General features: G+C 41.2%; 47 non-coding genes and 29 pseudogenes across 47 annotated transcripts; all 76 read right to left on the bottom strand.

The window, feature by feature from the left end:
- Positions 1 to 54: 54 nt before the first annotated feature.
- On the bottom strand, positions 55 to 173 carry LOC139957760 (5S ribosomal RNA; annotated as a pseudogene).
- Positions 174 to 397: 224 nt separating this feature from the next.
- On the bottom strand, positions 398 to 516 carry LOC139957718 (5S ribosomal RNA; annotated as a pseudogene).
- A 224-nt stretch (positions 517 to 740) lies between these two features.
- On the bottom strand, positions 741 to 859 carry LOC139955220 (5S ribosomal RNA). Its single transcript, XR_011788467.1, has one exon. It is a non-coding gene; the product is annotated as a 5S ribosomal RNA (ribosomal RNA).
- A 76-nt stretch (positions 860 to 935) lies between these two features.
- Positions 936 to 1,054, bottom strand: LOC139956563 (5S ribosomal RNA; annotated as a pseudogene).
- Positions 1,055 to 1,130: 76 nt separating this feature from the next.
- On the bottom strand, positions 1,131 to 1,249 carry LOC139957170 (5S ribosomal RNA). Its single transcript, XR_011789455.1, has one exon. It is a non-coding gene; the product is annotated as a 5S ribosomal RNA (ribosomal RNA).
- A 76-nt stretch (positions 1,250 to 1,325) lies between these two features.
- On the bottom strand, positions 1,326 to 1,444 carry LOC139955515 (5S ribosomal RNA). Its single transcript, XR_011788753.1, has one exon. It is a non-coding gene; the product is annotated as a 5S ribosomal RNA (ribosomal RNA).
- A 76-nt stretch (positions 1,445 to 1,520) lies between these two features.
- On the bottom strand, positions 1,521 to 1,639 carry LOC139956171 (5S ribosomal RNA; annotated as a pseudogene).
- Positions 1,640 to 1,863: 224 nt separating this feature from the next.
- LOC139955208 (5S ribosomal RNA) lies at positions 1,864 to 1,982 on the bottom strand. The gene has a single exon (XR_011788456.1). It is a non-coding gene; the product is annotated as a 5S ribosomal RNA (ribosomal RNA).
- Positions 1,983 to 2,058: 76 nt separating this feature from the next.
- Positions 2,059 to 2,177, bottom strand: LOC139957560 (5S ribosomal RNA; annotated as a pseudogene).
- Positions 2,178 to 2,401: 224 nt separating this feature from the next.
- On the bottom strand, positions 2,402 to 2,520 carry LOC139955196 (5S ribosomal RNA). The gene has a single exon (XR_011788445.1). It is a non-coding gene; the product is annotated as a 5S ribosomal RNA (ribosomal RNA).
- Positions 2,521 to 2,890: 370 nt separating this feature from the next.
- On the bottom strand, positions 2,891 to 3,009 carry LOC139955185 (5S ribosomal RNA). The gene has a single exon (XR_011788434.1). It is a non-coding gene; the product is annotated as a 5S ribosomal RNA (ribosomal RNA).
- A 76-nt stretch (positions 3,010 to 3,085) lies between these two features.
- Positions 3,086 to 3,204, bottom strand: LOC139957559 (5S ribosomal RNA; annotated as a pseudogene).
- A 224-nt stretch (positions 3,205 to 3,428) lies between these two features.
- Positions 3,429 to 3,547, bottom strand: LOC139956055 (5S ribosomal RNA). Its single transcript, XR_011789279.1, has one exon. It is a non-coding gene; the product is annotated as a 5S ribosomal RNA (ribosomal RNA).
- Positions 3,548 to 3,620: 73 nt separating this feature from the next.
- LOC139957159 (5S ribosomal RNA) lies at positions 3,621 to 3,739 on the bottom strand. The gene has a single exon (XR_011789454.1). It is a non-coding gene; the product is annotated as a 5S ribosomal RNA (ribosomal RNA).
- A 76-nt stretch (positions 3,740 to 3,815) lies between these two features.
- LOC139956745 (5S ribosomal RNA) lies at positions 3,816 to 3,934 on the bottom strand (annotated as a pseudogene).
- Positions 3,935 to 4,158: 224 nt separating this feature from the next.
- Positions 4,159 to 4,277, bottom strand: LOC139955604 (5S ribosomal RNA). Its single transcript, XR_011788840.1, has one exon. It is a non-coding gene; the product is annotated as a 5S ribosomal RNA (ribosomal RNA).
- Positions 4,278 to 4,353: 76 nt separating this feature from the next.
- LOC139955194 (5S ribosomal RNA) lies at positions 4,354 to 4,472 on the bottom strand. The gene has a single exon (XR_011788443.1). It is a non-coding gene; the product is annotated as a 5S ribosomal RNA (ribosomal RNA).
- Positions 4,473 to 4,548: 76 nt separating this feature from the next.
- LOC139957147 (5S ribosomal RNA) lies at positions 4,549 to 4,667 on the bottom strand. The gene has a single exon (XR_011789452.1). It is a non-coding gene; the product is annotated as a 5S ribosomal RNA (ribosomal RNA).
- Positions 4,668 to 4,743: 76 nt separating this feature from the next.
- Positions 4,744 to 4,862, bottom strand: LOC139957077 (5S ribosomal RNA; annotated as a pseudogene).
- Positions 4,863 to 5,086: 224 nt separating this feature from the next.
- On the bottom strand, positions 5,087 to 5,205 carry LOC139955603 (5S ribosomal RNA). Its single transcript, XR_011788839.1, has one exon. It is a non-coding gene; the product is annotated as a 5S ribosomal RNA (ribosomal RNA).
- A 76-nt stretch (positions 5,206 to 5,281) lies between these two features.
- On the bottom strand, positions 5,282 to 5,400 carry LOC139955193 (5S ribosomal RNA). The gene has a single exon (XR_011788442.1). It is a non-coding gene; the product is annotated as a 5S ribosomal RNA (ribosomal RNA).
- Positions 5,401 to 5,476: 76 nt separating this feature from the next.
- On the bottom strand, positions 5,477 to 5,595 carry LOC139957136 (5S ribosomal RNA). The gene has a single exon (XR_011789451.1). It is a non-coding gene; the product is annotated as a 5S ribosomal RNA (ribosomal RNA).
- Positions 5,596 to 5,671: 76 nt separating this feature from the next.
- LOC139957759 (5S ribosomal RNA) lies at positions 5,672 to 5,790 on the bottom strand (annotated as a pseudogene).
- Positions 5,791 to 6,014: 224 nt separating this feature from the next.
- Positions 6,015 to 6,133, bottom strand: LOC139957717 (5S ribosomal RNA; annotated as a pseudogene).
- Positions 6,134 to 6,357: 224 nt separating this feature from the next.
- Positions 6,358 to 6,476, bottom strand: LOC139955172 (5S ribosomal RNA). Its single transcript, XR_011788422.1, has one exon. It is a non-coding gene; the product is annotated as a 5S ribosomal RNA (ribosomal RNA).
- Positions 6,477 to 6,552: 76 nt separating this feature from the next.
- LOC139956561 (5S ribosomal RNA) lies at positions 6,553 to 6,671 on the bottom strand (annotated as a pseudogene).
- Positions 6,672 to 6,747: 76 nt separating this feature from the next.
- LOC139957125 (5S ribosomal RNA) lies at positions 6,748 to 6,866 on the bottom strand. The gene has a single exon (XR_011789450.1). It is a non-coding gene; the product is annotated as a 5S ribosomal RNA (ribosomal RNA).
- Positions 6,867 to 6,942: 76 nt separating this feature from the next.
- LOC139956768 (5S ribosomal RNA) lies at positions 6,943 to 7,061 on the bottom strand (annotated as a pseudogene).
- A 224-nt stretch (positions 7,062 to 7,285) lies between these two features.
- On the bottom strand, positions 7,286 to 7,404 carry LOC139955160 (5S ribosomal RNA). Its single transcript, XR_011788411.1, has one exon. It is a non-coding gene; the product is annotated as a 5S ribosomal RNA (ribosomal RNA).
- A 76-nt stretch (positions 7,405 to 7,480) lies between these two features.
- On the bottom strand, positions 7,481 to 7,599 carry LOC139955946 (5S ribosomal RNA). The gene has a single exon (XR_011789172.1). It is a non-coding gene; the product is annotated as a 5S ribosomal RNA (ribosomal RNA).
- A 75-nt stretch (positions 7,600 to 7,674) lies between these two features.
- LOC139956169 (5S ribosomal RNA) lies at positions 7,675 to 7,793 on the bottom strand (annotated as a pseudogene).
- A 224-nt stretch (positions 7,794 to 8,017) lies between these two features.
- Positions 8,018 to 8,136, bottom strand: LOC139955149 (5S ribosomal RNA). Its single transcript, XR_011788400.1, has one exon. It is a non-coding gene; the product is annotated as a 5S ribosomal RNA (ribosomal RNA).
- A 76-nt stretch (positions 8,137 to 8,212) lies between these two features.
- LOC139955945 (5S ribosomal RNA) lies at positions 8,213 to 8,331 on the bottom strand. Its single transcript, XR_011789171.1, has one exon. It is a non-coding gene; the product is annotated as a 5S ribosomal RNA (ribosomal RNA).
- Positions 8,332 to 8,407: 76 nt separating this feature from the next.
- Positions 8,408 to 8,526, bottom strand: LOC139956963 (5S ribosomal RNA; annotated as a pseudogene).
- A 224-nt stretch (positions 8,527 to 8,750) lies between these two features.
- Positions 8,751 to 8,869, bottom strand: LOC139955136 (5S ribosomal RNA). The gene has a single exon (XR_011788389.1). It is a non-coding gene; the product is annotated as a 5S ribosomal RNA (ribosomal RNA).
- Positions 8,870 to 8,945: 76 nt separating this feature from the next.
- LOC139955192 (5S ribosomal RNA) lies at positions 8,946 to 9,064 on the bottom strand. Its single transcript, XR_011788441.1, has one exon. It is a non-coding gene; the product is annotated as a 5S ribosomal RNA (ribosomal RNA).
- A 76-nt stretch (positions 9,065 to 9,140) lies between these two features.
- LOC139956097 (5S ribosomal RNA) lies at positions 9,141 to 9,259 on the bottom strand. Its single transcript, XR_011789321.1, has one exon. It is a non-coding gene; the product is annotated as a 5S ribosomal RNA (ribosomal RNA).
- Positions 9,260 to 9,483: 224 nt separating this feature from the next.
- On the bottom strand, positions 9,484 to 9,602 carry LOC139957466 (5S ribosomal RNA; annotated as a pseudogene).
- Positions 9,603 to 9,826: 224 nt separating this feature from the next.
- LOC139955090 (5S ribosomal RNA) lies at positions 9,827 to 9,945 on the bottom strand. The gene has a single exon (XR_011788342.1). It is a non-coding gene; the product is annotated as a 5S ribosomal RNA (ribosomal RNA).
- A 76-nt stretch (positions 9,946 to 10,021) lies between these two features.
- Positions 10,022 to 10,140, bottom strand: LOC139955944 (5S ribosomal RNA). The gene has a single exon (XR_011789170.1). It is a non-coding gene; the product is annotated as a 5S ribosomal RNA (ribosomal RNA).
- A 76-nt stretch (positions 10,141 to 10,216) lies between these two features.
- LOC139957775 (5S ribosomal RNA) lies at positions 10,217 to 10,335 on the bottom strand (annotated as a pseudogene).
- A 224-nt stretch (positions 10,336 to 10,559) lies between these two features.
- On the bottom strand, positions 10,560 to 10,678 carry LOC139955124 (5S ribosomal RNA). Its single transcript, XR_011788377.1, has one exon. It is a non-coding gene; the product is annotated as a 5S ribosomal RNA (ribosomal RNA).
- Positions 10,679 to 10,754: 76 nt separating this feature from the next.
- On the bottom strand, positions 10,755 to 10,873 carry LOC139955191 (5S ribosomal RNA). The gene has a single exon (XR_011788440.1). It is a non-coding gene; the product is annotated as a 5S ribosomal RNA (ribosomal RNA).
- Positions 10,874 to 10,949: 76 nt separating this feature from the next.
- LOC139956096 (5S ribosomal RNA) lies at positions 10,950 to 11,068 on the bottom strand. The gene has a single exon (XR_011789320.1). It is a non-coding gene; the product is annotated as a 5S ribosomal RNA (ribosomal RNA).
- A 76-nt stretch (positions 11,069 to 11,144) lies between these two features.
- On the bottom strand, positions 11,145 to 11,263 carry LOC139955981 (5S ribosomal RNA). Its single transcript, XR_011789206.1, has one exon. It is a non-coding gene; the product is annotated as a 5S ribosomal RNA (ribosomal RNA).
- Positions 11,264 to 11,339: 76 nt separating this feature from the next.
- LOC139955028 (5S ribosomal RNA) lies at positions 11,340 to 11,458 on the bottom strand. The gene has a single exon (XR_011788282.1). It is a non-coding gene; the product is annotated as a 5S ribosomal RNA (ribosomal RNA).
- A 76-nt stretch (positions 11,459 to 11,534) lies between these two features.
- LOC139956017 (5S ribosomal RNA) lies at positions 11,535 to 11,653 on the bottom strand. Its single transcript, XR_011789241.1, has one exon. It is a non-coding gene; the product is annotated as a 5S ribosomal RNA (ribosomal RNA).
- Positions 11,654 to 11,729: 76 nt separating this feature from the next.
- On the bottom strand, positions 11,730 to 11,848 carry LOC139957558 (5S ribosomal RNA; annotated as a pseudogene).
- Positions 11,849 to 12,072: 224 nt separating this feature from the next.
- LOC139956053 (5S ribosomal RNA) lies at positions 12,073 to 12,191 on the bottom strand. Its single transcript, XR_011789277.1, has one exon. It is a non-coding gene; the product is annotated as a 5S ribosomal RNA (ribosomal RNA).
- Positions 12,192 to 12,264: 73 nt separating this feature from the next.
- LOC139955071 (5S ribosomal RNA) lies at positions 12,265 to 12,383 on the bottom strand. Its single transcript, XR_011788323.1, has one exon. It is a non-coding gene; the product is annotated as a 5S ribosomal RNA (ribosomal RNA).
- A 421-nt stretch (positions 12,384 to 12,804) lies between these two features.
- On the bottom strand, positions 12,805 to 12,923 carry LOC139955061 (5S ribosomal RNA). Its single transcript, XR_011788313.1, has one exon. It is a non-coding gene; the product is annotated as a 5S ribosomal RNA (ribosomal RNA).
- A 76-nt stretch (positions 12,924 to 12,999) lies between these two features.
- LOC139956888 (5S ribosomal RNA) lies at positions 13,000 to 13,118 on the bottom strand (annotated as a pseudogene).
- A 624-nt stretch (positions 13,119 to 13,742) lies between these two features.
- Positions 13,743 to 13,861, bottom strand: LOC139957113 (5S ribosomal RNA). Its single transcript, XR_011789449.1, has one exon. It is a non-coding gene; the product is annotated as a 5S ribosomal RNA (ribosomal RNA).
- Positions 13,862 to 13,937: 76 nt separating this feature from the next.
- Positions 13,938 to 14,056, bottom strand: LOC139955027 (5S ribosomal RNA). Its single transcript, XR_011788281.1, has one exon. It is a non-coding gene; the product is annotated as a 5S ribosomal RNA (ribosomal RNA).
- A 76-nt stretch (positions 14,057 to 14,132) lies between these two features.
- LOC139956739 (5S ribosomal RNA) lies at positions 14,133 to 14,251 on the bottom strand (annotated as a pseudogene).
- Positions 14,252 to 14,324: 73 nt separating this feature from the next.
- LOC139955070 (5S ribosomal RNA) lies at positions 14,325 to 14,443 on the bottom strand. Its single transcript, XR_011788322.1, has one exon. It is a non-coding gene; the product is annotated as a 5S ribosomal RNA (ribosomal RNA).
- Positions 14,444 to 14,864: 421 nt separating this feature from the next.
- On the bottom strand, positions 14,865 to 14,983 carry LOC139955113 (5S ribosomal RNA). Its single transcript, XR_011788366.1, has one exon. It is a non-coding gene; the product is annotated as a 5S ribosomal RNA (ribosomal RNA).
- Positions 14,984 to 15,228: 245 nt separating this feature from the next.
- On the bottom strand, positions 15,229 to 15,347 carry LOC139956887 (5S ribosomal RNA; annotated as a pseudogene).
- Positions 15,348 to 15,971: 624 nt separating this feature from the next.
- On the bottom strand, positions 15,972 to 16,090 carry LOC139957101 (5S ribosomal RNA). Its single transcript, XR_011789448.1, has one exon. It is a non-coding gene; the product is annotated as a 5S ribosomal RNA (ribosomal RNA).
- Positions 16,091 to 16,166: 76 nt separating this feature from the next.
- LOC139955026 (5S ribosomal RNA) lies at positions 16,167 to 16,285 on the bottom strand. The gene has a single exon (XR_011788280.1). It is a non-coding gene; the product is annotated as a 5S ribosomal RNA (ribosomal RNA).
- A 76-nt stretch (positions 16,286 to 16,361) lies between these two features.
- Positions 16,362 to 16,480, bottom strand: LOC139956713 (5S ribosomal RNA; annotated as a pseudogene).
- Positions 16,481 to 16,556: 76 nt separating this feature from the next.
- On the bottom strand, positions 16,557 to 16,675 carry LOC139957714 (5S ribosomal RNA; annotated as a pseudogene).
- Positions 16,676 to 16,899: 224 nt separating this feature from the next.
- Positions 16,900 to 17,018, bottom strand: LOC139956052 (5S ribosomal RNA). The gene has a single exon (XR_011789276.1). It is a non-coding gene; the product is annotated as a 5S ribosomal RNA (ribosomal RNA).
- A 73-nt stretch (positions 17,019 to 17,091) lies between these two features.
- Positions 17,092 to 17,210, bottom strand: LOC139957557 (5S ribosomal RNA; annotated as a pseudogene).
- Positions 17,211 to 17,434: 224 nt separating this feature from the next.
- On the bottom strand, positions 17,435 to 17,553 carry LOC139956051 (5S ribosomal RNA). Its single transcript, XR_011789275.1, has one exon. It is a non-coding gene; the product is annotated as a 5S ribosomal RNA (ribosomal RNA).
- A 73-nt stretch (positions 17,554 to 17,626) lies between these two features.
- On the bottom strand, positions 17,627 to 17,747 carry LOC139957783 (5S ribosomal RNA; annotated as a pseudogene).
- Positions 17,748 to 17,971: 224 nt separating this feature from the next.
- On the bottom strand, positions 17,972 to 18,090 carry LOC139955890 (5S ribosomal RNA). The gene has a single exon (XR_011789117.1). It is a non-coding gene; the product is annotated as a 5S ribosomal RNA (ribosomal RNA).
- Positions 18,091 to 18,335: 245 nt separating this feature from the next.
- Positions 18,336 to 18,454, bottom strand: LOC139957090 (5S ribosomal RNA). The gene has a single exon (XR_011789447.1). It is a non-coding gene; the product is annotated as a 5S ribosomal RNA (ribosomal RNA).
- Positions 18,455 to 18,530: 76 nt separating this feature from the next.
- On the bottom strand, positions 18,531 to 18,649 carry LOC139957556 (5S ribosomal RNA; annotated as a pseudogene).
- Positions 18,650 to 18,873: 224 nt separating this feature from the next.
- On the bottom strand, positions 18,874 to 18,992 carry LOC139955102 (5S ribosomal RNA). Its single transcript, XR_011788355.1, has one exon. It is a non-coding gene; the product is annotated as a 5S ribosomal RNA (ribosomal RNA).
- Positions 18,993 to 19,237: 245 nt separating this feature from the next.
- LOC139956886 (5S ribosomal RNA) lies at positions 19,238 to 19,356 on the bottom strand (annotated as a pseudogene).
- A 581-nt stretch (positions 19,357 to 19,937) lies between these two features.
- Positions 19,938 to 20,056, bottom strand: LOC139956553 (5S ribosomal RNA; annotated as a pseudogene).
- A 73-nt stretch (positions 20,057 to 20,129) lies between these two features.
- LOC139955106 (5S ribosomal RNA) lies at positions 20,130 to 20,248 on the bottom strand. Its single transcript, XR_011788359.1, has one exon. It is a non-coding gene; the product is annotated as a 5S ribosomal RNA (ribosomal RNA).
- Positions 20,249 to 20,324: 76 nt separating this feature from the next.
- On the bottom strand, positions 20,325 to 20,443 carry LOC139957481 (5S ribosomal RNA; annotated as a pseudogene).
- Positions 20,444 to 20,667: 224 nt separating this feature from the next.
- On the bottom strand, positions 20,668 to 20,786 carry LOC139956552 (5S ribosomal RNA; annotated as a pseudogene).
- A 73-nt stretch (positions 20,787 to 20,859) lies between these two features.
- On the bottom strand, positions 20,860 to 20,978 carry LOC139955105 (5S ribosomal RNA). Its single transcript, XR_011788358.1, has one exon. It is a non-coding gene; the product is annotated as a 5S ribosomal RNA (ribosomal RNA).
- Between the last annotated feature and the right edge of the window lie 73 nt (positions 20,979 to 21,051).

The raw sequence follows: 21,051 nt of genomic DNA, 5'->3' as shown, positions 1-21,051 counted from the left end.
CATTTCAATTTCTCATCGTCGTGGCAACATAGTGTTATCAATTAGGAAAATAAAAGCCTACGGCACCCATTATTCCCAGGCGGTCACCCACCTTAGTACTGACTGCGTTCTACGTTGCTTGACTTACCTGATCGGACGAGAACCGGTATATTGAACGTGATGTGGCCGTAGACATTACAAGAGGTGAAATGCAGGCTAGTTGTTTGGTAGGTTATGATGAGTGGATTTAATGTATATATTATACATGAATGTATTTAATATATATTAAGTTAATCTATATTTCACATATATATGTATTAAATTCTAATATATAAAAACAATCGAGTTATTTATTAATATATTCGATTTTCAAATCGCTTTCCTTGTGGCAAGACAGTGTTCTAATTAGGAAAAGGAAGGCCTACGGCACCCAGTATTCCCAGGCGGTCACCCACCTTAGTACTAACTGCGCTCTACGTTGCTTGACTTACCTGATTGGACGAGAACCGGTATATTGAACGTGATGTGGCCGTAGACATTACAAGAGGTGAAATGCAGGCTAGTTGTTTGGTAGGTTATGATGAGTGGATTTAATGTACATATTATACATGAATGTATTTAATATATATTAAGTTAATCTATATTTCACATATATATGTATTAAATTCTAATATATGAAAACAATCGAGTTATTTATTAATATATTCGATTTTCAAATCGCTTTCCTTGTGGCAAGACAGTGTTCTAATTAGAAAAAGAAAGGCCTACGGCACCCAGTATTCCCAGGCGGTCACCCATCCAAGTACTGACTGCGCTCTACGTTGCTTGACTTCGGTGATCGGACGAGAACCGGTATAGTCAACGTGATATGGCCGTAGACATAACAAGAGGTCAATGTAGGCCATTTCAATTTCTCATCGTCGTGGCAACATAGTGTTATCAATTACGAAAATAAAAGCCTACTGCACCCAGTATTCCCAGGCGGTCACCCATCCAAGTACTGACTGCGCTCTACGTTGCTTGACTTCGGTGATCGGACGAGAACCGGTATCGTCAACGTGATATGGCCGTAGACATAACAAGAGGTCAATGTAGGCCATTTCAATTTCTCATCGTCGTGGCAACATAGTGTTATCAATTAGGAAAATAAAAGCCTACGGCACCCAGTATTCCCAGGCGGTCACCCATCCAAGTACTGACTGCGCTCTACGTTGCTTGACTTCGGTGATCGGACGAGAACCGGTATAGTCAACGTGATATGGCCGTAGACATAACAAGAGGTCAATGGAGGCCATTTCAATTTCTCATCGTCGTGGCAACATAGTGTTATCAATTAGGAAATTAAAAGCCTACGGCACCCAGTATTCCCAGGCGGTCACCCACCTTAGTACTGACTGCGCTCTTCGTTGCTTGACTTCGGTGATCGGACGAGAACCGGTATAGTCAACGTGATATGGCCGTAGACATAACAAGAGGTCAATGGAGGCCATTTCAATTTCTCATCGTCGTGGCAACATAGTGTTATCAATTGTGAAAATAAAAGCCTACGGCACCCAGTATTCCCAGGCGGTCACCCACCTTAGTACTGACTGCGCTCTACGTTGCTTGACTTCGGTGATCGGACGAGAACCGGTATATTGAACGTGATGTGGCCGTAGACATTACAAGAGGTGAAATGCAGGCTAGTTGTTTGGTAGGTTATGATGAGTGGATTTAATGTATATATTATACATGAATGTATTTAATATATATTAAGTTAATCTATATTTCACATATATATGTATTAAATTCTAATATATAAAAACAATCGAGTTATTTATTAATATATTCGATTTTCAAATCGCTTTCCTTGTGGCAAGACAGTGTTCTAATTAGAAAAAGAAAGGCCTACGGCACCCAGTATTCCCAGGCGGTCACCCATCCAAGTACTGACTGCGCTCTACGTTGCTTGACTTCGGTGATCGGACGAGAACCGGTATAGTCAACGTGATATGGCCGTAGACATAACAAGAGGTCAATGTAGGCCATTTCAATTTTTCATCGTCGTGGCAACATAGTGTTATCAATTAGGAAAATAAAAGCCTACGGCACCCAGTATTCCCAGGCGGTCACCCACCTTAGTACTGACTGCGCTCTACGTTGCTTGACTTACCTGATCGGACGAGAACCGGTATATTGAACGTGATGTGGCCGTAGACATTACAAGAGGTGAAATGCAGGCTAGTTGTTTGGTAGGTTATGATGAGTGGATTTAATGTATATATTATACATGAATGTATTTAATATATATTAAGTTAATCTATATTTCACATATATATGTATTAAATTCTAATATATAAAAACAATCGAGTTATTTATTAATATATTCGATTTTCAAATCGCTTTCCTTGTGGCAAGACAGTGTTCTAATTAGAAAAAGAAAGGCCTACGGCACCCAGTATTCCCAGGCGGTCACCCATCCAAGTACTGACTGCGCTCTACGTTGCTTGACTTCGGTGATCGGACGAGAACCGGTATAGTCAACGTGATATGGCCGTAGACATGACAAGAGGTCAATGTAGGCCATTTCAATTTTTCATCGTCGTGGCAACATAGTGTTATCAATTGGGAAAATAAAAGCCTACGGCACCCAGTATTCCCAGGCGGTCACTTACCTTAGTACTGACTGCGCTCTACGTTGCTTGACTTACCTGATCGGACGAGAACCGGTATATTGAACGTGATGTGGCCGTAGACATTACAAGAGGTGAAATGCAGGCTAGTTGTTTGGTAGGTTATGATGAGTGGATTTAATGTATATTAAATGTATATTAAATTCTAATATATAAAAACAATCGAGTTATTTATTAATATATTCGATTTTCAAATCGCTTTCCTTGTGGCAAGACAGTGTTCTAATTAGAAAAAGAAAGGCCTACGGCACCCAGTATTCCCAGGCGGTCACCCATCCAAGTACTGACTGCGCTCTACGTTGCTTGACTTCGGTGATCGGACGAGAACCGGTATAGTCAACGTGATATGGCCGTAGACATAACAAGAGGTCAATGTAGGCCATTTCAATTTTTCATCGTCGTGGCAACATAGTGTTATCAATTAGGAAAATAAAAGCCTACGGCACCCAGTATTCCCAGGCGGTCACCCACCTTAGTACTGACTGCGCTCTACGTTGCTTGACTTACCTGATCGGACGAGAACCGGTATATTGAACGTGATGTGGCCGTAGACATTACAAGAGGTGAAATGCAGGCTAGTTGTTTGGTAGGTTATGATGAGTGGATTTAATGTATATATTATACATGAATGTATTTAATATATATTAAGTTAATCTATATTGCACATATATATGTATTAAATTCTAATATATAAAAACAATCGAGTTATTTATTAATATATTCGATTTTCAAATCGCTTTCCTTGTGGCAAGACAGTGTTCTAATTAGGAAAAGGAAGGCCTACGGCACCCAGTATTCCCAGGCGGTCACCCATCCAAGTACTGACTGCGCTCTACGTTGCTTGACTTCGGTGATCGGACGAGAACCGGTATAGTCAACGTGATATGGCCGTTTACATAAGAGGTCAATGTAGGCCATTTCACTTTCTCATCGTCGTGGCAACATAGTGTTATCAATTAGGAAAATAAAAGCCTACGGCACCCAGTATTCCCAGGCGGTCACCCATCCAAGTACTGACTGCGCTCTACGTTGCTTGACTTCGGTGATCGGACGAGAACCGGTATAGTCAACGTGATATGGCCGTAGACATAACAAGAGGTCAATGGAGGCCATTTCAATTTCTCATCGTCGTGGCAACATAGTGTTATCAATTGTGAAAATAAAAGCCTACGGCACCCAGTATTCCCAGGCGGTCACCCACCTTAGTACTGACTGCGCTCTACGTTGCTTGACTTCGGTGATCGGACGAGAACCGGTATAATGAACGTGATGTGGCCGTAGACATTACAAGAGGTGAATAGCAGGCTAGTTGTTTGGTAGGTTATGATGAGTGGATTTATTGTATATATTATACATGAATGTATTTAATATATATTAAGTTAATCTATATTTCACAAATATGTGTATTAAATTCTAATATATAAAAACAATCGAGTTATTTATTAATATATTCGATTTTCAAATCGCTTTCCTTGTGGCAAGACAGTGTTCTAATTAGAAAAAGAAAGGCCTGCGGCACCCAGTATTCCCAGGCGGTCACCCATCCAAGTACTGACTGCGCTCTACGTTGCTTGACTTCGGTGATCGGACGAGAACCGGTATAGTCAACGTGATATGGCCGTAGACATAACAAGAGGTCAATGTAGGCCATTTCAATTTCTCATCGTCGTGGCAACATAGTGTTATCAATTAGGAAAATAACAGCCTACGACACCCAGTATTCCCAGGCGGTCACCCATCCAAGTACTGACTGCGCTCTACGTTGCTTGACTTCGGTGATCGGACGAGAACCGGTATAGTCAACGTGATATGGCCGTAGACATAACAAGAGGTCAATGTAGGCCATTTCAATTTTTCATCGTCGTGGCAACATAGTGTTATCAATTAGGAAAATAAAAGCCTACGGCACCCAGTATTCCCAGGCGGTCACCCATCCAAGTACTGACTGCGCTCTACGTTGCTTGACTTCGGTGATCGGACGAGAACCGGTATAGTCAACGTGATATGGCCGTAGACATAACAAGAGGTCAATGTAGGACATTTCAATTTCTCATCGTCGTGGCAACATAGTGTTATCAATTAGGAAAATAAAAGCCTACGGCACCCATTATTCCCAGGCGGTCACCCACCTTAGTACTGACTGCGTTCTACGTTGCTTGACTTCGGTGATCGGACGAGAACCGGTATATTGAACGTGATGTGGCCGTAGACATTACAAGAGGTGAATAGCAGGCTAGTTGTTTGGTAGGTTATGATGAGTGGATTTATTGTATATATTATACATGAATGTATTTAATATATATTAAGTTAATCTATATTTCACAAATATGTGTATTAAATTCTAATATATAAAAACAATCGAGTTATTTATTAATATATTCGATTTTCAAATCGCTTTCCTTGTGGCAAGACAGTGTTCTAATTAGAAAAAGAAAGGCCTGCGGCACCCAGTATTCCCAGGCGGTCACCCATCCAAGTACTGACTGCGCTCTACGTTGCTTGACTTCGGTGATCGGACGAGAACCGGTATAGTCAACGTGATATGGCCGTAGACATAACAAGAGGTCAATGTAGGCCATTTCAATTTCTCATCGTCGTGGCAACATAGTGTTATCAATTAGGAAAATAACAGCCTACGACACCCAGTATTCCCAGGCGGTCACCCATCCAAGTACTGACTGCGCTCTACGTTGCTTGACTTCGGTGATCGGACGAGAACCGGTATAGTCAACGTGATATGGCCGTAGACATAACAAGAGGTCAATGTAGGCCATTTCAATTTTTCATCGTCGTGGCAACATAGTGTTATCAATTAGGAAAATAAAAGCCTACGGCACCCAGTATTCCCAGGCGGTCACCCATCCAAGTACTGACTGCGCTCTACGTTGCTTGACTTCGGTGATCGGACGAGAACCGGTATAGTCAACGTGATATGGCCGTAGACATAACAAGAGGTCAATGTAGGACATTTCAATTTCTCATCGTCGTGGCAACATAGTGTTATCAATTAGGAAAATAAAAGCCTACGGCACCCATTATTCCCAGGCGGTCACCCACCTTAGTACTGACTGCGTTCTACGTTGCTTGACTTACCTGATCGGACGAGAACCGGTATATTGAACGTGATGTGGCCGTAGACATTACAAGAGGTGAAATGCAGGCTAGTTGTTTGGTAGGTTATGATGAGTGGATTTAATGTATATATTATACATGAATGTATTTAATATATATTAAGTTAATCTATATTTCACATATATATGTATTAAATTCTAATATATAAAAACAATCGAGTTATTTATTAATATATTCGATTTTCAAATCGCTTTCCTTGTGGCAAGACAGTGTTCTAATTAGGAAAAGGAAGGCCTACGGCACCCAGTATTCCCAGGCGGTCACCCACCTTAGTACTAACTGCGCTCTACGTTGCTTGACTTACCTGATTGGACGAGAACCGGTATATTGAACGTGATGTGGCCGTAGACATTACAAGAGGTGAAATGCAGGCTAGTTGTTTGGTAGGTTATGATGAGTGGATTTAATGTACATATTATACATGAATGTATTTAATATATATTAAGTTAATCTATATTTCACATATATATGTATTAAATTCTAATATATGAAAACAATCGAGTTATTTATTAATATATTCGATTTTCAAATCGCTTTCCTTGTGGCAAGACAGTGTTCTAATTAGAAAAAGAAAGGCCTACGGCACCCAGTATTCCCAGGCGGTCACCCATCCAAGTACTGACTGCGCTCTACGTTGCTTGACTTCGGTGATCGGACGAGAACCGGTATAGTCAACGTGATATGGCCGTAGACATAACAAGAGGTCAATGTAGGCCATTTCAATTTCTCATCGTCGTGGCAACATAGTGTTATCAATTACGAAAATAAAAGCCTACTGCACCCAGTATTCCCAGGCGGTCACCCATCCAAGTACTGACTGCGCTCTACGTTGCTTGACTTCGGTGATCGGACGAGAACCGGTATCGTCAACGTGATATGGCCGTAGACATAACAAGAGGTCAATGTAGGCCATTTCAATTTCTCATCGTCGTGGCAACATAGTGTTATCAATTAGGAAAATAAAAGCCTACGGCACCCAGTATTCCCAGGCGGTCACCCATCCAAGTACTGACTGCGCTCTACGTTGCTTGACTTCGGTGATCGGACGAGAACCGGTATAGTCAACGTGATATGGCCGTAGACATAACAAGAGGTCAATGGAGGCCATTTCAATTTCTCATCGTCGTGGCAACATAGTGTTATCAATTAGGAAATTAAAAGCCTACGGCACCCAGTATTCCCAGGCGGTCACCCACCTTAGTACTGACTGCGCTCTACGTTGCTTGACTTCGGTGATCGGACGAGAACCGGAATATTGAACGTGATGTGGCCGTAGACATTACAAGAGGTGAAATGCAGGCTAGTTGTTTGGTAGGTTATGATGAGTGGATTTAATGTATATATTATACATGAATGTATTTAATATATATTAAGTTAATCTATATTTTACATATATATGTATTAAATTCTAATATATAAAAACAATCGAGTTATTTATTAATATATTCGATTTTCAAATCGCTTTCCTTGTGGCAAGACAGTGTTCTAATTAGAAAAAGAAAGGCCTACGGCACCCAGTATTCCCAGGCGGTCACCCATCCAAGTACTGACTGCGCTCTACGTTGCTTGACTTCGGTGATCGGACGAGAACCGGTATAGTCAACGTGATATGGCCGTAGACATAACAAGAGGTCAATGTAGGCCATTTCAATTTCTCATCGTCGTGGCAACATAGTGTTATCAATTAGGAAAATAAAAGCCTACTGCACCCAGTATTCCCAGGCGGTCACCCATCCAAGTACTGACTGCGCTCTACGTTGCTTGACTTCGGTGATCGGACGAGAACCGGTATAGTCAACGTGATATGGCCGTAGACATAACAAGAGGTCAATGGAGGCCATTTCAATTTCTCATCGTCGTGGCAACATAGTGTTATCAATAGGAAAATAAAAGCCTACGGCACCCAGTATTCCCAGGCGGTCACCCACCTTAGTACTGACTGCGCTCTACGTTGCTTGACTTCGGTGATCGGACGAGAACCGGTATATTGAACGTGATGTGGCCGTAGACATTACAAGAGGTGAAATGCAGGCTAGTTGTTTGGTAGGTTATGATGAGTGGATTTAATGTATATATTATACATGAATGTATTTAATATATATTAAGTTAATCTATATTTCACATATATATGTATTAAATTCTAATATATAAAAACAATCGAGTTATTTATTAATATATTCGATTTTCAAATCGCTTTCCTTGTGGCAAGACAGTGTTCTAATTAGAAAAAGAAAGGCCTACGGCACCCAGTATTCCCAGGCGGTCACCCATCCAAGTACTGACTGCGCTCTACGTTGCTTGACTTCGGTGATCGGACGAGAACCGGTATAGTCAACGTGATATGGCCGTAGACATAACAAGAGGTCAATGTAGGCCATTTCAATTTCTCATCGTCGTGGCAACATAGTGTTATCAATTAGGAAAATAAAAGCCTACTGCACCCAGTATTCCCAGGCGGTCACCCATCCAAGTACTGACTGCGCTCTACGTTGCTTGACTTCGGTGATCGGACGAGAACCGGTATAGTCAACGTGATATGGCCGTAGACATAACAAGAGGTCAATGGAGGCCATTTCAATTTCTCATCGTCGTGGCAACATAGTGTTATCAATTGTGAAAATAAAAGCCTACTGCACCCAGTATTCCCAGGCGGTCACCCATCCAAGTACTGACTGCGCTCTACGTTGCTTGACTTCGGTGATCGGACGAGAACCGGTATATTGAACGTGATGTGGCCGTAGACATTACAAGAGGTGAAATGCAGGCTAGTTGTTTGGTAGGTTATGATGAGTGGATTTAATGTATATATTATACATGAATGTATTTAATATATATTAAGTTAATCTATATTTCACATATATATGTATTAAATTCTAATATATAAAAACAATCGAGTTATTTATTAATATATTCGATTTTCAAATCGCTTTCCTTGTGGCAAGACAGTGTTCTAATTAGAAAAAGAAAGGCCTACGGCACCCAGTATTCCCAGGCGGTCACCCATCCAAGTACTGACTGCGCTCTACGTTGCTTGACTTCGGTGATCGGACGAGAACCGGTATAGTCAACGTGATATGGCCGTAGACATAACAAGAGGTCAATGTAGGCCATTTCAATTTCTCATCGTCGTGGCAACATAGTGTTATCAATTAGGAAAATAACAGCCTACGACACCCAGTATTCCCAGGCGGTCACCCATCCAAGTACTGACTGCGCTCTACGTTGCTTGACTTCGGTGATCGGACGAGAACCGGTATAGTCAACGTGATATGGCCGTAGACATAACAAGAGGTCAATGTAGGCCATTTCAATTTTTCATCGTCGTGGCAACATAGTGTTATCAATTAGGAAAATAAAAGCCTACGGCACCCAGTATTCCCAGGCGGTCACCCATCCAAGTACTGACTGCGCTCTACGTTGCTTGACTTCGGTCATCGGACGAGAACCGGTATAGTCAACGTGATATGGCCGTAGACATAACAAGAGGTGAAATGCAGGCTAGTTGTTTGGTAGGTTATGATGAGTGGATTTAATGTATATATTATACATGAATGTATTTAATATATATTAAGTTAATCTATATTTCACATATATATGTATTAAATTCTAATATATAAAAACAATCGAGTTATTTATTAATATATTCGATTTTCAAATCGCTTTCCTTGTGGCAAGACAGTGTTCTAATTAGGAAAAGGAAGGCCTACGGCACCCAGTATTCCCAGGCGGTCACCCACCTTAGTACTAACTGCGCTCTACGTTGCTTGACTTACCTGATCGGACGAGAACCGGTATATTGAACGTGATGTGGCCGTAGACATTACAAGAGGTGAAATGCAGGCTAGTTGTTTGGTAGGTTATGATGAGTGGATTTAATGTATATATTATACATGAATGTATTTAATATATATTAAGTTAATCTATATTTCACATATATATGTATTAAATTCTAATATATGAAAACAATCGAGTTATTTATTAATATATTCGATTTTCAAATCGCTTTCCTTGTGGCAAGACAGTGTTCTAATTAGAAAAAGAAAGGCCTACGGCACCCAGTATTCCCAGGCGGTCACCCATCCAAGTACTGACTGCGCTCTACGTTGTTTGACTTCGGTGATCGGACGAGAACCGGTATAGTCAACGTGATATGGCCGTAGACATAACAAGAGGTCAATGTAGGCCATTTCAATTTCTCATCGTCGTGGCAACATAGTGTTATCAATTAGGAAAATAAAAGCCTACTGCACCCAGTATTCCCAGGCGGTCACCCATCCAAGTACTGACTGCGCTCTACGTTGCTTGACTTCGGTGATCGGACGAGAACCGGTATAGTCAACGTGATATGGCCGTAGACATAACAAGAGGTCAATGGAGGCCATTTCAATTTCTCATCGTCGTGGCAACATAGTGTTATCAATTGTGAAAATAAAAGCCTACGGCACCCAGTATTACCAGGCGGTCACCCACCTTAGTACTGACTGCGCTCTACGTTGCTTGACTTACCTGATCGGACGAGAACCGGTATATTGAACGTGATGTGGCCGTAGACATTACAAGAGGTGAAATGCAGGCTAGTTGTTTGGTAGGTTATGATGAGTGGATTTAATGTATATATTATACATGAATGGATTTAATATATATTAAGTTAATCTATATTTCACATATATATGTATTAAATTCTAATATATAAAAACAATCGAGTTATTTATTAATATATTCGATTTTCAAATCGCTTTCCTTGTGGCAAGACAGTGTTCTAATTAGAAAAAGAAAGGCCTACGGCACCCAGTATTCCCAGGCGGTCACCCATCCAAGTACTGACTGCGCTCTACGTTGCTTGACTTCGGTGATCGGACGAGAACCGGTATAGTCAACGTGATATGGCCGTAGACATAACAAGAGGTCAATGTAGGCCATTTCAATTTCTCATCGTCGTGGCAACATAGTGTTATCAATTAGGAAAATAACAGCCTACGACACCCAGTATTCCCAGGCGGTCACCCATCCAAGTACTGACTGCGCTCTACGTTGCTTGACTTCGGTGATCGGACGAGAACCGGTATAGTCAACGTGATATGGCCGTAGACAAAACAAGAGGTCAATGTAGGCCATTTCAATTTTTCATCGTCGTGGCAACATAGTGTTATCAATTAGGAAAATAAAAGCCTACGGCACCCAGTATTCCCAGGCGGTCACCCATCCAAGTACTGACTGCGCTCTACGTTGCTTGACTTCGGTCATCGGACGAGAACCGGTATAGTCAACGTGATATGGCCGTAGACATAACAAGAGGTCAATGGAGGCCATTTCAATTTCTCATCGTCGTGGCAACATAGTGTTATCAATTGTGAAAATAAAAGCCTACGGCACCCAGTATTCCCAGGCGGTCACCCCCCTTAGTACTGACTGCGCTCTACGTTGCTTGACTTCGGTGATCGGACGAGAACCGGTATAGTCAACGTGATATGGCCGTAGACATAACAAGAGGTCAATGTAGGCCATTTCAATTTCTCATCGTCGTGGCAACATAGTGTTATCAATTAGGAAAATAAAAGCCTACGGCACCCAGTATTCCCAGGGGGTCACCCATCCAAGTACTGACTGCGCTCTACGTTGCTTGACTTCGGTGATCGGACGAGAACCGGTATAGTCAACGTGATATGGCCGTAGACATAACAAGAGGTCAATGTAGGCCATTTCAATTTCTCATCGTCGTGGCAACATAGTGTTATCAATTAGGAAAATAAAAGCCTACGACACCCAGTATTCCCAGGCGGTCATCCATCCAAGTACTGACTGCGCTCTACGTTGCTTGACTTCGGTGATCGGACGAGAACCGGTATAGTCAACGTGATATGGCCGTAGACATAAGAAGAGGTCAATGGAGGCCATTTCAATTTCTCATCGTCGTGGCAACATAGTGTTATCAATTGTGAAAATAAAAGCCTACGGCACCCAGTATTCCCAGGCGGTCACCCACCTTAGTACTGACTGCGCTCTACGTTGCTTGACTTACCTGATCGGACGAGAACCGGTATATTGAACGTGATGTGGCCGTAGACATTACAAGAGGTGAAATGCAGGCTAGTTGTTTGGTAGGTTATGATGAGTGTATTTAATGTATATATTATACATGAATGTATTTAATATATATTAAGTTAATCTATATTTCACATATATATGTATTAAATTCTAATATATAAAAACAATCGAGTTATTTATTAATATATTCGATTTTCAAATCGCTTTCCTTGTGGCAAGACAGTGTTCTAATTAGGAAAAGGAAGGCCTACGGCACCCAGTATTCCCAGGCGGTCACCCATCCAAGTACTGACTGCGCTCTACGTTGCTTGACTTCGGTGATCGGACGAGAACCGGTATAGTCAACGTGATATGGCCGTTTACATAAGAGGTCAATGTAGGCCATTTCACTTTCTCATCGTCGTGGCAACATAGTGTTATCAATTAGGAAAGTAAAAGCCTACGGCACCCAGTATTCCCAGGCGGTCACCCATCCAAGTACTGACTGCGCTCTACGTTGCTTGACTTCGGTGATCGAACGAGAACCGGTATAGTCAACGTGATATGGCCGTAGACATAAGAAGAGGTCAATGGAGGCCATTTCAATTTCTCATCGTCGTGGCAACATAGTGTTATCAATTGTGAAAATAAAAGCCTACGGCACCCAGTATTCCCAGGCGGTCACCCACCTTAGTACTGACTGCGCTCTACGTTACTTGACTTACCTGATCGGACGAGAACCGGTATATTGAACGTGAGATGTGGCCGTAGACATTACAAGAGGTGAAATGCAGGCTAGTTGTTTGGTAGGTTATGATGAGTGGATTTAATGTATATATTATACATGAATGTATTTAATATATATTAAGTTAATCTATATTTCACATATATATGTATTAAATTCTAATATATAAAAACAATCGAGTTATTTATTAATATATTCGATTTTCAAATCGCTTTCCTTGTGGCAAGACAGTGTTCTAATTAGAAAAAGAAAGGCCTACGGCACCCAGTATTCCCAGGCGGTCACCCATCCAAGTACTGACTGCGCTCTACGTTGCTTGACTTCGGTGATCGGACGAGAACCGGTATCGTCAACGTGATATGGCCGTAGACATAACAAGAGGTCAATGTAGGCCATTTCAATTTCTCATCGTCGTGGCAACATAGTGTTATCAATTAGGAAAATAAAAGCCTACGGCACCCAGTATTCCCAGGCGGTCACCCATCCAAGTACTGACTGCGCTCTACGTTGCTTGACTTCGGTGATCGGACGAGCACCGGTATCGTCAACGTGATGTGGCCGTAGACATTACAAGAGGTGAAATGCAGACTACTTGTGTGGTAGGTTATGATGAGTTGATTTAATATATGTATTATACATGAATGGATTTAATATATATAATGTTAATCTATATTTTACATATATATGTATAAAATTCTAATACATAAAAACAAAGTAGTTATTTATAAATATATTCGATTTTCAAATCGCTTTCCTTGTGGCAAGACAATGTAGGCCATTTCAATTTCTCATCGTCGTGGCAACATAGTGTTATCAATTGGGAAAATAAAAGCCTACGGCACCCAGTACTGACTGCGCTCTACGTTGCTTGACTTCGGTGATCGGACGAGAACCGGTATCGTCAACGTGATGTGGCCGTAGACATAACAAGAGGTGAAATGCAGACTACTTGTGTGGTAGGTTATGATGAGTTGATTTAATATATATATTATACATGAATGGATTTAATATATATTATGTTAATCTATATTTTACATATATATGTATAAAATTCTAATACATAAAAACAAAGTAGTTATTTATAAATATATTCGATTTTCAAATCGCTTTCCTTGTGACAAGAGGTCAATGTAGGCCATTTCAATTTCTCATCGTCGTGGCAACATAGTGTTATCAATTAGGAAAATAAAAGCCTACGGCACCCAGTATTCCCAGGCGGTCACCCATCCAAGTACTGACTGCGCTCTACGTTGCTTGACTTCGGTGATCGGACGAGAACCGGTATAGTCAACGTGATATGGCCGTAGACATAACAAGAGGTCAATGTAGGCCATTTCAATTTTTCATCGTCGTGGCAACATAGTGTTATCAATTAGGAAAATAAAAGCCTACGGCACCCAGTATTCCCAGGGGGTCACCCATCCAAGTACTGACTGCGCTCTACGTTGCTTGACTTCGGTGATCGGACGAGAACCGGTATAGTCAACGTGATATGGCCGTAGACATAACAAGAGGTCAATGTAGGCCATTTCAATTTCTCATCGTCGTGGCAACATAGTGTTATCAATTGTGAAAATAAAAGCCTACGGCACCCAGTATTCCCAGGCGGTCACCCACCTTAGTACTGACTGCGCTCTACGTTGCTTGACTTCGGTGATCGGACGAGAACCGGTATAGTCAACGTGATATGGCCGTTTACATAAGAGGTCAATGTAGGCCATTTCACTTTCTCATCGTCGTGGCAACATAGTGTTATCAATTAGGAAAGTAAAAGCCTACGGCACCCAGTATTCCCAGGCGGTCACCCATCCAAGTACTGACTGCGCTCTACGTTGCTTGACTTCGGTGATCGAACGAGAACCGGTATAGTCAACGTGATATGGCCGTAGACATAAGAAGAGGTCAATGGAGGCCATTTCAATTTCTCATCGTCGTGGCAACATAGTGTTATCAATTGTGAAAATAAAAGCCTACGGCACCCAGTATTCCCAGGCGGTCACCCACCTTAGTACTGACTGCGCTCTACGTTACTTGACTTACCTGATCGGACGAGAACCGGTATATTGAACTTGAGATGTGGCCGTAGACATTACAAGAGGTGAAATGCAGGCTAGTTGTTTGGTAGGTTATGATGAGTGGATTTAATGTATATATTATACATGAATGTATTTAATATATATTAAGTTAATCTATATTTCACATATATATGTATTAAATTCTAATATATAAAAACAATCGAGTTATTTATTAATATATTCGATTTTCAAATCGCTTTCCTTGTGGCAAGACAGTGTTCTAATTAGAAAAAGAAAGGCCTACGGCACCCAGTATTCCCAGGCGGTCACCCATCCAAGTACTGACTGCGCTCTACGTTGCTTGACTTCGGTGATCGGACGAGAACCGGTATAGTCAACGTGATATGGCCGTAGACATAACAAGAGGTCAATGTAGGCCATTTCACTTTCTCATCGTCGTGGCAACATAGTGTTATCAATTGGGAAAATAAAAGCCTACGGCACCCAGTACTGACTGCGCTCTACGTTGCTTGACTTCGGTGATCGGACAAGAACCGGTATCGTCAACGTGATATGGCCGTAGACATAACAAGAGGTCAATGTAGGCCATTTCAATTTCTCATCGTCGTGGCAACATAGTGTTATCAATTAGGAAAATAAAAGCCTACGGCACCCAGTATTCCCAGGCGGTCACCCATCCAAGTACTGACTGCGCTCTACGTTGCTTGACTTCGGTGATCGGACGAGCACCGGTATCGTCAACGTGATGTGGCCGTAGACATTACAAGAGGTGAAATGCAGACTACTTGTGTGGTAGGTTATGATGAGTTGATTTAATATATATATTATACATGAATGGATTTAATATATATAATGTTAATCTATATTTTACATATATATGTATAAAATTCTAATACATAAAAACAAAGTAGTTATTTATAAATATATTCGATTTTCAAATCGCTTTCCTTGTGGCAAGACAATGTAGGCCATTTCAATTTCTCATCGTCGTGGCAACATAGTGTTATCAATTGGGAAAATAAAAGCCTACGGCACCCAGTACTGACTGCGCTCTACGTTGCTTGACTTCGGTGATCGGACGAGAACCGGTATCGTCAACGTGATGTGGCCGTAGACATAACAAGAGGTGAAATGCAGACTACTTGTGTGGTAGGTTATGATGAGTTGATTTAATATATATATTATACATGAATGGATTTAATATATATTATGTTAATCTATATTTTACATATATATGTATAAAATTCTAATACATAAAAACAAAGTAGTTATTTATAAATATATTCGATTTTCAAATCGCTTTCCTTGTGACAAGAGGTCAATGTAGGCCATTTCAATTTCTCATCGTCGTGGCAACATAGTGTTATCAATTAGGAAAATAAAAGCCTACGGCACCCAGTATTCCCAGGCGGTCACCCATCCAAGTACTGACTGCGCTCTACGTTGCTTGACTTCGGTGATCGGACGAGAACCGGTATAGTCAACGTGATATGGCCGTAGACATAACAAGAGGTCAATGTAGGCCATTTCAATTTTTCATCGTCGTGGCAACATAGTGTTATCAATTAGGAAAATAAAAGCCTACGGCACCCAGTATTCCCAGGGGGTCACCCATCCAAGTACTGACTGCGCTCTACGTTGCTTGACTTCGGTGATCGGACGAGAACCGGTATAGTCAACGTGATATGGCCGTAGACATAACAAGAGGTCAATGTAGGCCATTTCAATTTCTCATCGTCGTGGCAACATAGTGTTATCAATTAGGAAAATAAAAGCCTACGACACCCAGTATTCCCAGGCGGTCATCCATCCAAGTACTGACTGCGCTCTTCGTTGCTTGACTTCGGTGATCGGACGAGAACCGGTATAGTCAACGTGATATGGCCGTAGACATAACAAGAGGTCAATGTAGGCCATTTCAATTTTTCATCGTCGTGGCAACATAGTGTTATCAATTGTGAAAATAAAAGCCTACGGCACCCAGTATTCCCAGGCGGTCACCCACCTTAGTACTGACTGCGCTCTACGTTGCTTGACTTACCTGATCGGACGAGAACCGGTATATTGAACGTGATGTTGCCGTAGACATTACAAGAGGTGAAATGCAGGCTAGTTGTTTGGTAGGTTATGATGAGTGTATTTAATGTATATATTATACATGAATGTATTTAATATATATTAAGTTAATCTATATTTCACATATATATGTATTAAATTCTAATATATAAAAACAATCGAGTTATTTATTAATATATTCGATTTTCAAATCGCTTTCCTTGTGGCAAGACAGTGTTCTAATTAGGAAAAGGAAGGCCTACGGCACCCAGTATTCCCAGGCGGTCACCCATCCAAGTACTGACTGCGCTCTACGTTGCTTGACTTCGGTGATCGGACGAGAACCGGTATAGTCAACGTGATATGGCCGTTTACATAAGAGGTCAATGTAGGCCATTTCACTTTCTCATCGTCGTGGCAACATAGTGTTATCAATTGTGAAAATAAAAGCCTACGGCACCCAGTATTCCCAGGCGGTCACCCACCTTAGTACTGACTGCGCTCTACGTTGCTTGACTTACCTGATCGGACGAGAACCGGTATATTGAACGTGATGTGGCCGTAGACATTACAAGAGGTGAAATGCAGGCTAGTTGTTTGGTAGGTTATGATGAGTGGATTTAATGTATATATTATACATGAATGTATTTAATATATATTAAGTTAATCTATATTTCACATATATATGTATTAAATTCTAATATATAAAAACAATCGAGTTATTTATTAATATATTCGATTTTCAAATCGCTTTCCTTGTGGCAAGACAGTGTTCTAATTAGGAAAAGTAAGGCCTACGGCACCCAGTATTCCCAGGCGGTCACCCATCCAAGTACTGACTGCGCTCTACGTTGCTTGACTTCGGTGATCGGACGAGAACCGGTATAGTCAACGTGATATGGCCGTTTACATAAGAGGTCAATGTAGGCCATTTCACTTTCTCATCGTCGTGGCAACATAGTGTTATCAATTAGGAAAGTAAAAGCCTACGGCACCCAGTATTCCCAGGCGGTCACCCATCCAAGTACTGACTGCGCTCTACGTTACTTGACTTACCTGATCGGACGAGAACCGGTATATTGAACGTGAGATGTGGCCGTAGACATTACAAGAGGTGAAATGCAGGCTAGTTGTTTGGTAGGTTATGATGAGTGGATTTAATGTATATATTATACATGAATGTATTTAATATATATTAAGTTAATCTATATTTCACATATATATGTATTAAATTCTAATATATAAAAACAATCGAGTTATTTATTAATATATTCGATTTTCAAATCGCTTTCCTTGTGGCAAGACAGTGTTCTAATTAGAAAAAGAAAGGCCTACGGCACCCAGTATTCCCAGGCGGTCACCCATCCAAGTACTGACTGCGCTCTACGTTGCTTGACTTCGGTGATCGGACGAGAACCGGTATAGTCAACCTGATATGGCCGTAGACATAAGAAGAGGTCAATGTAGGCCATTTCACTTTCTCATCGTCGTGGCAACATAGTGTTATCAATTGGGAAAATAAAAGCCTACGGCACCCAGTACTGACTGCGCTCTACGTTGCTTGACTTCGGTGATCGGACGAGAACCGGTATCGTCAACGTGATATGGCCGTAGACATAACAAGAGGTCAATGTAGGCCATTTCAATTTCTCATCGTCGTGGCAACATAGTGTTATCAATTAGGAAAATAAAAGCCTACGGCACCCAGTATTCCCAGGCGGTCACCCATCCAAGTACTGACTGCGCTCTACGTTGCTTGACTTCGGTGATCGGACGAGAACCGGTATAGTCAACGTGATATGGCCGTAGACATAAGAAGAGGTCAATGGAGGCCATTTCAATTTCTCATCGTCGTGGCAACATAGTGTTATCAATTGTGAAAATAAAAGCCTACGGCACCCAGTATTCCCAGGCGGTCACCCACCTTAGTACTGACTGCGCTCTACGTTGCTTGACTTACCTGATCGGACGAGAACCGGTATATTGAACGTGATGTGGCCGTAGACATTACAAGAGGTGAAATGCAGGCTAGTTGTTTGGTAGGTTATGATGAGTGGATTTAATGTATATATTATACATGAATGTATTTAATATATATTAAGTTAATCTATATTTCACATATATATGTATTAAATTCTAATATATAAAAACAATCGAGTTATTTATTAATATATTCGATTTTCAAATCGCTTTCCTTGTGGCAAGACAGTGTTCTAATTAGAAAAAGAAAGGCCTACGGCACCCAGTATTCCCAGGCGGTCACCCATCCAAGTACTGACTGCGCTCTACGTTGCTTGACTTCGGTGATCGGACGAGAACCGGTATAGTCAACGTGATATGGCCGTAGACATAACAAGAGGTCAATGTAGGCCATTTCACTTTCTCATCGTCGTGGCAACATAGTGTTATCAATTGGGAAAATAAAAGCCTACGGCACCCAGCTCTGACTGCGCTCTACGTTGCTTGACTTCGGTGATCGGACGAGAACCGGTATCGTCAACGTGATATGGCCGTAGACATAACAAGAGGTCAATGTAGGCCATTTCAATTTCTCATCGTCGTGGCAACATAGTGTTATCAATTAGGAAAATAAAAGCCTACGGCACCCAGTATTCCCAGGCGGTCACCCATCCAAGTACTGACTGCGCTCTACGTTGCTTGACTTCGGTGATCGGACGAGCACCGGTATCGTCAACGTGATGTGGCCGTAGACATTACAAGAGGTGAAATGCAGACTACTTGTGTGGTAGGTTATGATGAGTTGATTTAATATATATATTATACATGAATGGATTTAATATATATTATGTTAATCTATATTTTACATATATATGTATAAAATTCTAATACATAAAAACAAAGTAGTTATTTATAAATATATTCGATTTTCAAATCGCTTTCCGTGTGGCAAGACAATGTAGGCCATTTCAATTTCTCATCGTCGTGGCAACATAGTGTTATCACTTGGGAAAATAAAAGCCTACGGCACCCAGTACTGACTGCGCTCTACGTTGCTTGACTTCGGTGATCGGACGAGAACCGGTATCGTCAACGTGATGTGGCCGTAGACATAACAAGAGGTGAAAGGCAGACTACTTGTGTGGTAGGTTATGATGAGTTGATTTAATATATATATTATACATGAATGTATTTAATATATATTAAGTTAATCTATATTTCACATATATATGTATTAAATTCTAATATATAAAAACAATCGAGTTATTTATTAATATATTCGATTTTCAAATCGCTTTCCTTGTGGCAAGACAGTGTTCTAATTAGAAAAAGAAAGGCCTACGGCACCCAGTATTCTCAGGCGGTCACCCATCCAAGTACTGACTGCGCTCTACGTTGCTTGACTTCGGTGATCGGACGAGAACCGGTATAGTCAACGTGATATGGCCGTTTACATAAGAGGTCAATGTAGGCCATTTCACTTTCTCATCGTCGTGGCAACATAGTGTTATCAATTAGGAAAATAAAAGCCTACGGCACCCAGTATTCCCAGGCGGTCACCCATCCAAGTACTGACTGCGCTCTACGTTGCTTGACTTCGGTGATCGGACGTGAACCGGTATAGTCAACGTGATATGGCCGTAGACATAACAAGAGGTCAATGTAGGCCATTTCAATTTTTCATCGTCGTGGCAACATAGTGTTATCAATTAGGAAAATAAAAGCCTACGGCACCCAGTATTCCCAGGCGGTCACCCACCTTAGTACTGACTGCGCTCTACGTTGCTTGACTTACCTGATCGGACGAGAACCGGTATCGTCAACGTGATGTGGCCGTAGACATAACAAGAGGTGAAAGGCAGACTACTTGTGTGGTAGGTTATGATGAGTTGATTTAATATATATATTATACATGAATGTATTTAATATATATTAAGTTAATCTATATTTCACATATATATGTATTAAATTCTAATATATAAAAACAATCGAGTTATTTATTAATATATTCGATTTTCAAATCGCTTTCCTTGTGGCAAGACAGTGTTCTAATTAGAAAAAGAAAGGCCTACGGCACCCAGTATTCTCAGGCGGTCACCCATCCAAGTACTGACTGCGCTCTACGTTGCTTGACTTCGGTGATCGGACGAGAACCGGTATAGTCAACGTGATATGGCCGTTTACATAAGAGGTCAATGTAGGCCATTTCACTTTCTCATCGTCGTGGCAACATAGTGTTATCAATTAGGAAAATAAAAGCCTACGGCACCCAGTATTCCCAGGCGGTCACCCATCCAAGTACTGACTGCGCTCTACGTTGCTTGACTTCGGTGATCGGACGTGAACCGGTATAGTCAACGTGATATGGCCGTAGACATAACAAGAGGTCAATGTAGGCCATTTCAATTTTTCATCGTCGTGGCAACATAGTGTTATCAATTAGGAAAAT

This window comes from Apostichopus japonicus, chromosome 17 (genome assembly GCF_037975245.1).
Source record: "Apostichopus japonicus isolate 1M-3 chromosome 17, ASM3797524v1, whole genome shotgun sequence".
In the NCBI taxonomy this organism is placed as follows: Eukaryota; Metazoa; Echinodermata; class Holothuroidea; order Aspidochirotida; family Stichopodidae; genus Apostichopus; species Apostichopus japonicus.
The sequence above is the reverse complement of the archived record's forward strand: the minus strand, read 5'-3'. Positions and strand labels throughout refer to the sequence as shown.